Raw genomic sequence first — 10,669 nt, 5'->3', positions numbered from 1 at the left:
TTTCAAATGTATGTGCTTTTTGCTGACAACACAGATAAAGTGCTCAAAGTGTCATATTTAATTGACAGTTGAAATAAAGCAATTATAAGTTTGACTTTTTCAGCTGAAAGGTTACTTCTGGAGGGGCATTAATCCATCACCTTCAGAGGCGAGTATAAGAATAAACACTGACTTGTGGTTTCACATATTCTCATATTTTATCAAGAGTGGATGGGATGGCGCATCTGTGGTGGAATGGGAGGTGACATTACTGGTCTTTCCTATTTTCTTTCACTAAATTAAGGGTAAAGATAAAGCAAATCGTTATCATTGACATTTCCCCACTCTCAATTCTGGCAGTTCCTGTTGTTTTGAGCCCTGAAGATGCTTACTAAGTGGACTTGCCAGTCAACACATAATGTATGGTACAAATTCAATGTAAATGGAAAATATTTTGCTTATAAACTGTATACCAAAAAAAAAAAAAAATCACAAAGTTAATGAAAAGCAAGATAAGACAAAATTATTTAGCATTTACAGTACCTGGTATTATCAGTGTAAGCACAGTCCATATCCACATATCAAAGTTAGTAATGTAAGTTGCGAGTTGTATGTCTTAATAAAACAAACATGGAAATCATCAAGAGCTGGTGCTACAGAAACTTCATAGTTTCCTTGCTGGAGCTCATGTGACACTTCTTTTTTAAAACTTCCAGACTGATGTCAATATGAACAGCTTTTAAAGTTCCAACTGGAATGGAGACTTTGAAGGTGTTTGAGTTTGAACCGCAGATCACATGCATGGGGCCTCCCCCGGGTCAACTGTTAATGTCAGTGACTTTAAAATAGGAAATGTTCTGAACAAACAGCTTATTATCATTTATTATGGCAAGTATCTGTAAAGTTTTGATAGCAGCTTGAACAAAATCAGACCTTCCCATTCAGTTTATCCTTAAACAGACTCCTTCATAGACCACAGACTCAGAGCACTCCAACTGATTTCCAGGTATAACATGAGAACAGAAGAGTACTTTCCTATACATCATTTACAACATAACACAAGCATGCAATTTAAACAGCAATGGTGTTAACATCTGTGTTGTTACCTAAAAGGTCATCCAAGTTCTGGTAACATGATATGGTCATTAGAGAGGAAAAAAAGCAAAAATTCTAGTAAGCATATTAAAGAAAAGAAATGTCTGGAGAAGTCCACTTTAGAAGATGCAGAGTCGAAAGGTGGTGGACCTACACAAACTACCCCTCTCATGGGCATCCATAAGTATTATATGCCACATGTTGAAGTCTCAAGTTAGATGGTGTGATAAATGCACTATATAGCGCCCAACCCGGCACAGACTGACGCAGAGGCACGTGTAAAACACACAGACTTTTTATTTTAGTCTTCAACCGTGGGGCACGTCTTCCCCATGTCCCACAGGCCCAACACAGTCCCAAAAGCACGTAACCACAATGGCAACAACTCTTCACCTTGTACCACCACTCCTTTCAGACAACCTCGTCCTCTTCCTCCCGATTCTGGCCCTTGAGTGGTGGAGGCTGGCCCATTTTATAGCCCACCCAGAAGTGTTCCAGGTGTTTGACCACCTGCTCCCAATTGCACCTCCGGGTGGGGCTGATGACTCGTCCAGCCGGGTTCTTGAGACTCGGCAGCACCCCCTAAGCAGCCATCCCAGCTCCCAACCTGGCTGTGGAAGACTCCATCTCCCATGGACCCAGGTGGGAGGCTTGGGAATCATCGTCGGCCCAAGAGGCTGCCACCAAGCATCCCGGGGGAGGTATTGAGCTGTCCAAAGTTGCTCCCCCGGAACATACATACCAGGGGCTTCCCGGCTGGGCATGGAACCCAGCTGTCCATCACAATGGTCTGGTGCTTCATCAGTAACCGATGGATTCTTCATGACTCTAAGCATGTGGACAGGTTGTTACAACACCAAACGAGTTAGCAACCATTCAGGTGCAGACCGTCAGAGGAGTATCACAAATTTTTTGATTACTTCATCCAAGAGCCAGCTATCACATTTTTGTTCCCTAAATACTTTTGTCACAGTGATAACAGAATGTAGTTACATATGTTAGTAAAGCACATTAAATACCCGCTTTTTAACAGCATCTGACAAAGTTATGTAGTTAAAAACGTATCCTAAAAAGATTTGTGGTGGATTAAAGGCTTTCACAGACAGGTCAGGTCAGGTCAGGTTAGGTTGGGGAGCATGCATTGGCACAACACTTTGCTGCGCCCATCACATGACAAAACAGCTTAGGACCCCGGTTGGCAACCCCCAGGCAGACACGCAGTCAAGTGCCATCCTCCAGAAATTACCATCTATTTGCCGCAGCCAGGTGTTACACGGGTGTCCCCTTGGCCTGGTCCAGCCACTTGAGCCCTCAACAATGAGGGATCATTCTCAGGTAACCGCACCACATGGCCGTAGTACTGTCACAGACAGAAGCTACCAATTCAAGTGATGTGAAAATGGCATCAATTGATGTGTGTTAGAGATGGTGGGTCTGAGACTAACTGAAGTTCAATTTACCTAACCATGACATTTTTAGAAGTATACCCAACAGAGCAGTACCCACTAATTACCAAAAGAAAAATAACTTAATACAAAATGTACAATACTAGCTTAAAATCACTATCGGTTTTACCATATAAAAAGAGAATACGCAGCTAAACTAAAGTAAGTTCCCCATCTAAATGATTAATATTAGTTAAAAGCCAGTGTGTCATTAAAATAATATAAATAACTGAGAACTTGGAAAGAAGCTAATTTACGGTGTAACGGCAATATATAAGATGTCAAATATCTTAAAGGTTTTAATTGCAGTCTGAAGTGGCTCTTCAGGTCTGGGTAAACTGTAAAGTGTGCTCAGTCAGTTATACATTTTGCCACAAAGAAAACTGCAATCCTGCCCTGCCCTTGTTACTTGTAGCACAAGCACTTATTTGTGCACCGTAGCAACTGTATACAGCAGCGCAGTCCTTTTTGCATACCCAGCTCTCCAGATCTTCTGCCCGCTCTTCAGCTACATTCTGTGTTTATATCACTTCGGGGAGCTGCACCGTTCTTGTGTAATTCACTTGCTCAAACACATTTTAGCTGCAGGTTGATAATGGTGGTTCTTATCTCTGCTAATTGCTTTCCTCTTCGTGAGAAGTGACTTTTTTTTTAGTTTTATGGCTAACTTACCCAAAGCAGCAGGGGAAGGTACTGCTGTATGTTTCTGTACCAGGGATCAGAGAAGCTGAAAAGTAAGATATAGAGGAAAATATACAAAATGTACAAGTTACTGTAATTCCTGCCAATGTGACATTGAAACAGTAAGTTAATTTGTAGTTGAAATCACACAGAAATCACACTCTGTTTTAAGGGAGACAGATTTGCAGTTTTGCCAATACTTTTCAGAGAAGATTTTCCAAGTTCAAAACTTTGTACAGCACTATCTGCTCATTTATCTGAAAGTTAAACTGTCTCAACAGATGTCAACCAAACAGAACAGACAGAATTGGCTACTACAATAGGTGCTCTTTGCATTATATGTGAATGCTCCTGAAAACAGTAGCTTGGTCAAAGTTTCAGTTGATACAAACAGAAAAAAGAGTGGAAAAGGAACAGCAACAGTTGACAAGCTTAATGTTTTAGAAATATCTAAAAAAAACATAATTTTAACATGAACAGTTTCATAAAATGTGGACAGTCGCAATCTCTTCAAGAATGCAAACTCTGATGGAAGGTGGACAATGGATGTGAACTCTGGTGCTGTGAGTGGGCAGATTTGATTCTGGACATCATGAGGTAATCATCCAGTTGTTGATTTCAATATAAGAGATGAAAACTGCTGCGAACTGACTAAGCTTCTAAGAAAACAGAAGGCAGACAAGATGTTGTGCAACATTTTTATTTAGTATCTTCATGTAATAGCATAACTGCAAGTTAGTGGTATGGACATTTTAACAATGGTACTAATGACACTGGACAACTGTTCTTTTGTTTTCACAAGTTTTGCTTGCTAAAAAATTCGGCATCAGGGCATAGGTATATTTTTCTGTACCATTTTCTCTGGCTATATCACTAAAATTACACTAAAACACATTTATATACAGTAATCCCTCGCTATATCGCGCTTCGACTTTCGCGGCTTCACTCTATCGCGGATTTTAAATGTAAGCATATCTAAATATATATCACGGATTTTTCGCTGGTTCGCCGCTTTCTGCAGACAATGGGTCTTTTAATTTATGGTACATGCTTCCTCAGTTTGTTTGCCCAGTTGATTTCATACAAGGGAAGCTATTGGCAGATGGCTTAGAAGCTACCCAATCAGAGCATGTATTACATATTAACTAAAACTCCTCAATGATATAAGATATGCTTCCCGTGCGGTGCTTGAGATTGTTTGCTTCTCTCTATCTTTCTCACTCTCTCTGCCTGACGGAGGGGGTGTGAGCAGAGGGGCTGTTTGCACAGAGGACACGGACGCTCCTCTACAAAATGCCGCTTTATCGCGGTGCTTCTGTATACTTAAAAGCACGTATTGATTTTTTGATTGTTTGCTTTTCTTAGCGAGCGCTCTCTCTGATATTCTCTGCTCCTGATGGCGATCCTTTGAAGAGAAGATATGTTTGCATTCTTTTAATTGTGAGAAAGAACTGTCATCTCTGTCTTGTCATGGAGCACAGTTTAAACGTTTGACTAAAGGGTGTTATTTCATGTCTAGAGGGCTCTAATAATGTTAACAGGGTGGGAGAGTTTATAAGGGCTTCAAATATATAAAAATAACCATACAAACATATGGTTTCTACTTCGCGGATTTTCACCTATCGCGGGGGGGTCCCCGCGATCGAGGATGGATTACTGTAATTACCAGCTGATTGCATCAAGAATTATTACAAGAACAAGAAAATACGAACACATAACTCCATTTCTTAAATCCTTACACTGGCTCAAGGTAAAGTTTAGAGCAGATTTCAAAATTCGCCTTTTAACGTATAAAGCCTTAGATGGCCGAGGTCCAGCTTATTTGTTTGAATTTATCATTACTGACAAACCAGAGCACACATTAAGATCTCAAGATGCCGGCCTGCTTATGATTCCAATGATTAATAAAATAACAGTGGGCAGTCGAGCTTTTAGCTACAGGGCCCATAAGCTGGGAAATGGTCTGCCTGTTTCTATAAGAGATGCTCCTTCAGTCTCAGCTTTCAAATCATAGCTGAAGACTCACTACTTTGGTTTAGCATACCCTGACTAGAGCTGCTGATTAACTGTACAGACAGCATCTCTGTTGTTAGTCATTAGCACTAAAACATAAGTAACATGATAGTTATAATTTGTTACTGACCCTCACTTATTCTGTTTCTCTTCTTGGTACTCAAATGTGGCACTTGGTGCCACTGCCCAGCCCCACTGCCAAGCTGTTTGCCTGCCTATGGAAAAGGCACCTCTGATAAAGGAGCAGTGGAATCATCGGGTAGAAGGGTCATTTTATCAGATTGACGAGCCCTGCACTGACTGCGCTGTGGAACAGCCAGTAGAAGAAAGGCAGCTCGATTGCCGAGGTATCCAGGACTCTGAACAAATCTGAACTGTGTTATGTGATGTCATCTTCTTTTGCATTTTGATCTGCACTTGTAATGTTACTATCGTATTATTGTATTTTATTGAGGATTACTTATGTTCTGTTCTGTGTATTGTATTGTATTTACCCTTTTTTTTGACACCTACTTGGAAAAGGGTCTCTCTTCAAATTGCCTTTCCCAGGATTTCTTCCATTTTTTTTCCCTGCAAGGGTTTTTTTGGGGGTATTTGTTTTCAAGTCTAATAAGAGAGTCAAGGCTGGGGGGCTGTCAAAAGCCAGGGCCTATTAAAGCCCATTGTAGCACTCCTTGTGTGATTTTCGGCTTTACAAAAATAAATTGTATTGTATTGTATTGTATTATAAGTGAAAAAGCAGTAAAACAAAGGTAAATCATGGAATATTCAAAACACATTCTAAAAAATGATCACACATATGTTTTTATTTTCATTGTTTGCTCACAGTACATTTACATTTAATCTCTACGGTCCCAATTCCCGTCTACAAATCCATAGTTGCAGTGTGCTGCAATTCTGACTTTGGAGAGTCTCCTGAGATGCGCTGACACAGTCGCCTTGTGTTGTGATGTCCAAACTCCACCTGGAAAACAATGACAGGCTCCATTAATGGTTATAACCTAAGGCCTGGTCATCACAGAGAAGTATCATGGAGACTCATTTGATTATGCGTCTTTGAACAATAAACTCTAGCCCAGATTGTCTTTACAATGTAAATAAATGTAAAAAATTGTAGTAGCGATATAATATACTGTAGCTATAAATACCATTTAAATGTAACAGTGGGAGCCTAACATGTCTATAAGAGAGGAAAAAAGACACCTGGAATTTAACAAAAAGGAAAACGATCACCTTAAGTAAGTATTCTGGGGTATTTCAGTTTTGCTGATGTGCAGGTTAAGTTTTTTGACTCTCTATAAAAGTGTGACCTTCACTACTCTGGCCCTTCATCCCCAGCTGGCTCATCCTAATGAGTAACACTGCCATTGTAATTTCTGATATCTCAATAATACTGCATCTGTATTTGTGAAAGAATGAAACTATTGTGACTCCTCTCCTCCATTGCCCCGCAGGATGGAAGGTCTTCTTGTTACGGGTAGACAACCATCGTCTATGTTTATCCTGGCCATGATGGTGTTGCTCCCTGCCTCAAGTGCAAGGCAGCAATAATGGACAGACACAAACAGATTGTCTCTCAAGAGCAAATATTCCCCCAGAACGTTAGTTGGCAGTACTCCTCTGGCATGCCATCCAGTTTGGATTCCCACTGGAGTTCATGGAAACTGTAGTTTGAGAGAGAAGTCCTGCTGGGTTCCTCAGGGACTGCCAGAGGACACTACTGGGAGAGGACACTCTTGTTTCATGAGTGTTTTGCTTGGCCCAAGAGTGCTTCCTATGTATGATGCTCTGGCTCTGGAAGTACCTGGGTCCAACATCAAAATGGCTGCCCCACCATACTTGAGGTGTCAGCATAGGGACCACACTCAAAAGAGGTGGAGAAGGAAACAAAATGTCTTTTGAGTGTAGTGATTCTTATATGTAGGGGATATTTGTGCTAATGAAAGATCTCTTGAACCTGGGAGTTTTGTATGCATAGTTGTGTCTTGGATTTGGGCTGTGAGGTGCCCCATACTGGCCACAGTATATTTAATTTCATGTTACACAGGAGATATGACTGAAGCAGTATAATTGAAACATAATGCAGTATAATTCCAAACTACATCACTGTGTATGTGTTACTTTGCTTTATTTTTTGTTTTTTGTTGTATTGAAAATGGTAAACCATAATTTGTCTTCCAGACTAGAGTTGGTAGTTAAGATCAGTGATTACTGATTGAGCTTTAATTCTAACCGAAAAAAATATTAAGCTGTGTATCTGTTATAGTTGGTAAAAAAAAACGAAACCAGAACATGGCTTTTTAAGATTTTATGAGTAAAATATTTATAGGCAATATATTAAAAAAAACATAAAATCATTCTCTCAAGAGCGACATATACTGAAGCAATTTAGTTACCGTATATACTTGCGTATAAATTGGGTCTGAAAAATTGTTCATAAAATCAGACCCCGACTTGTACTACCATTCAAAAATGCGACACTTCATTTTTTTTTTTTACATCTTCTTTCCTCATTCATTCTTATCAGTTTCTCGGACACATCGAATTTTGTTGCAGCAGCGCAGATACCAATTTTTTTTGCCACTTCAATGGCTTTTAATTTAAAAACAGCTTCATATTTTCTTCAGATTGAATGCTCCATCATAGATAAGGGATGCTCTTATGATAAAAGTGTATGAGGGTGTGAGACACAAAAAACACAAATCAGCGCAAACGTCACTTCGGAATAGTGTGGGTATTACTGTGTGGTCACGTAGGCACAAAAGGCTGTGTGCTCTGTGGTTACTCTCTCAGGTGGGCATTAGCATATCATACATTCTCTTGGACCAATAGTGTGAGTTTTCCACATTCGACTTATACGACTGATATTATAAAATACCAGAAATTATACGGTAAAATCAAGTCCCGACTTATCCACGGGAAAACTTAAACACAAGTATATCCTGTAAGTAAAAAAAAAATTAATAGGCTTTCTGACTTTCACAATGCTAAAAACTATCATCTGGGTTTTAGTTTGTGTGCACAAACTTAGAGACAAATGTTATTCTGAAGTACAGGAGTTAATTCACGCTTATGGATGCCTAAGATATGTAAATCTGTTGAAAACCTGAAATAGTTTACACGAATTTATGCTTCAACTATTTGGAAAAGTGAGGTCACTGTTGTTTTGTTACTTTGTCTGTAAAAAAAAAACAATTAAAATTAAACTGTATTTCTTTCATGAAAATAAAGAGCAAACTAAATGTATTAAATGTCTATAATACTTTGGTCCAAATGCAATTTGACCACAAAGGTGGTATTTTTGGATGACCAGGTTATATATTTTATTTTATGCAATTGACTAATGTGCAAAGTCAGAGTTACGTCACAACTTGGAGAATTTAGGTAGCTCTGTTTTCTGACTTTGTCTGAGTTTTGACTTCTCAGGGTGTTCAAATCAAATTTCCAATGTAGTATCTCATACTTACCGTCTTTCTGATAGAATGTGAACAGCATGTCTGTGGCAAATGCAAAAAACAAAATTTAGAAATCCTTTGAATGAGACATAAAACCGAGGTCCTGACTCTCTGTGGTCAAGAAAGATCCCAGGGCATCCTTTGTAAATAGCAAGGCGTATCTCGAATGCTTGGCTAAACTGTCCATCTTGGCCTTGTCATTCTGGCCCCCTAATCATTCCCTGTTTCTGATTGGCTAACACTATCTCACCATTTCAGAGTTAATGTGTGGTGAGCGTACTGGTGCCAAAATGGCTGCTGTCACATCATCCAGTGGCGCTTTTCCACTGCATAGTACGGCACGACACGGTTCAGTTCAGCTCACTTTTGGGGGGTTTTCCACTGGGAACAGTACCTGGTACCTGGTCCTTTTTTTAGTACCACCTCAGCCGAGGTTCCAAGCGCGCCGAACCGTTACCAAAACATGACGTGTAAAAATCATCATTACTGCGTCACTGAACTTGCGACACGAGACACAACAGACCCGCTAGATTTTTAGCACAGCCAGCGAAGGTTCGGACGCACTATTTTGTTTTAACCAAAAATGTCTGTTTCGTGGTCTATTGAGGAAGTACAGACGTTCCTCTCATTGGTAGCCGAGGAGTGGATCCAGCGAGAGCTGGATGGGGCGATGCGGAATGAAAAAGTTTTTCAGGAGGTCGGCGCAACTATAACGACACGTGAATAATCCCGCCCACTCTAAAGCGGTACTAAACTGCAGTCGAAACGCATACCGAGCCGAACTGAGCCGAACCAAGGTGAGCTGTACTGAACCGTGCTGTGCCATACTATGCAGTGGAAAAGCGCCACAGGTAGATGCTACGCATTAGTGGTGGTTGAAGACGCTCCCCACTCACTAAAGAGCTTTGAGTAGAGAGAAAAGAGCTAAACAAATGTAAAGAATTATTATTATTAAATCCACAAGAAAAGTTAAGAAAATAGTGGTGCTTATTTTATTTAGAAAATTGCATTACTGGAAATGAAAAATTCATCTAAAACAAATGCAAAAAATATGAGACGGTGAATTATGACATTAAGCACAAATAAAGTAAAATAAACAGGGAAGTTCTCACCAGCTGTGGTTGAAAGGATGTTCATTAATCCAAGTCCATTCCTTCTGTGGTGTCCTCACCAGGCCGATCCAGAAACTCAGAAAACGTCTGCACTGGTGAATCAGAAAGGTCTTCAGAAATGGACCCACAAGCACAACAAACAATGGGGAGAAAGACCTAAATTTAATTTTCAATCCAACTCCGCATCAAAGTCAACTGTAATGCAACATGGACAACTTTTTTTTTAAAAAAAAATTTATATGAAATACTGAAAGGAAGAAAAGATCAAAAACAGATTTTTTTTATACATTGAACTCAAATGAGCCTATTAAATATCGTACTTGATATAAGAGCTGAATTTATATGTTTCCAATTAAATGTAATTTCTCAAACAAAGACTCCAAAAGTTTTTCAATTCGATTTTTTCTGCTAACGTTAATTTCAGTTTACTCCCGTTTTTTGCTTCCATTTTGCTTTTTGGTTCAGCAGCGCTAAATTGAGAGTTGTTTCCCCGCCCCCCACCCCCGTAAGGGGCGTGGCTTCAGAGGTCACGAACCTGTCAGTCATTACTCAGAAGGATAAAAGGGTCAATATCGGTTCACTCGGGTTCCATAACTTTTCTTGCGCTTTAATTGTGTTAATTTGTGTTTAAATATTTATTGATTTTGAACTCTTTGATCTTTATGACCTTGTCTTGCAGTTTTCAGCTTTAGACTGATGGGTTTTGGTTCATCTTGTTTCAGACCTTTTCGTGGTTTGTTTTTCTTTGTTTTTTCTTTAATTCGTTCTTATTTCCTTTCGTTCTCTGGGAAGAATTATTAGTTGGATCATTATGAGCCTCTCTGAGGGTAGTTCATGAGTAAGTTAAAACTGTAAAAAAAAAGACCGCTTAAGGGTACAGAAAAGTCCA

The 10,669-nt window shown here is 39.6% G+C and overlaps 1 long non-coding RNA gene across 1 annotated transcript; it reads right to left on the bottom strand.

The window, feature by feature from the left end:
- Positions 1-6,092: 6,092 nt before the first annotated feature.
- LOC120536669 lies at positions 6,093-10,198 on the bottom strand. The gene is made up of 3 exons (XR_005635165.1): positions 10,101-10,198; positions 9,781-9,890; positions 6,093-6,177 (listed from the first exon to the last, which is right to left on the bottom strand). It is a non-coding gene; the product is annotated as an uncharacterized LOC120536669 (long non-coding RNA).
- Positions 10,199-10,669: the final 471 nt, after the last annotated feature.

Source organism: Polypterus senegalus, chromosome 10 (genome assembly GCF_016835505.1).
Source record: "Polypterus senegalus isolate Bchr_013 chromosome 10, ASM1683550v1, whole genome shotgun sequence".
Taxonomy (NCBI): domain Eukaryota; kingdom Metazoa; phylum Chordata; class Cladistia; order Polypteriformes; family Polypteridae; genus Polypterus; species Polypterus senegalus.
Note: the sequence above shows the minus strand (reverse complement) of the source record. Positions and strands in the feature narration are given on the sequence as shown.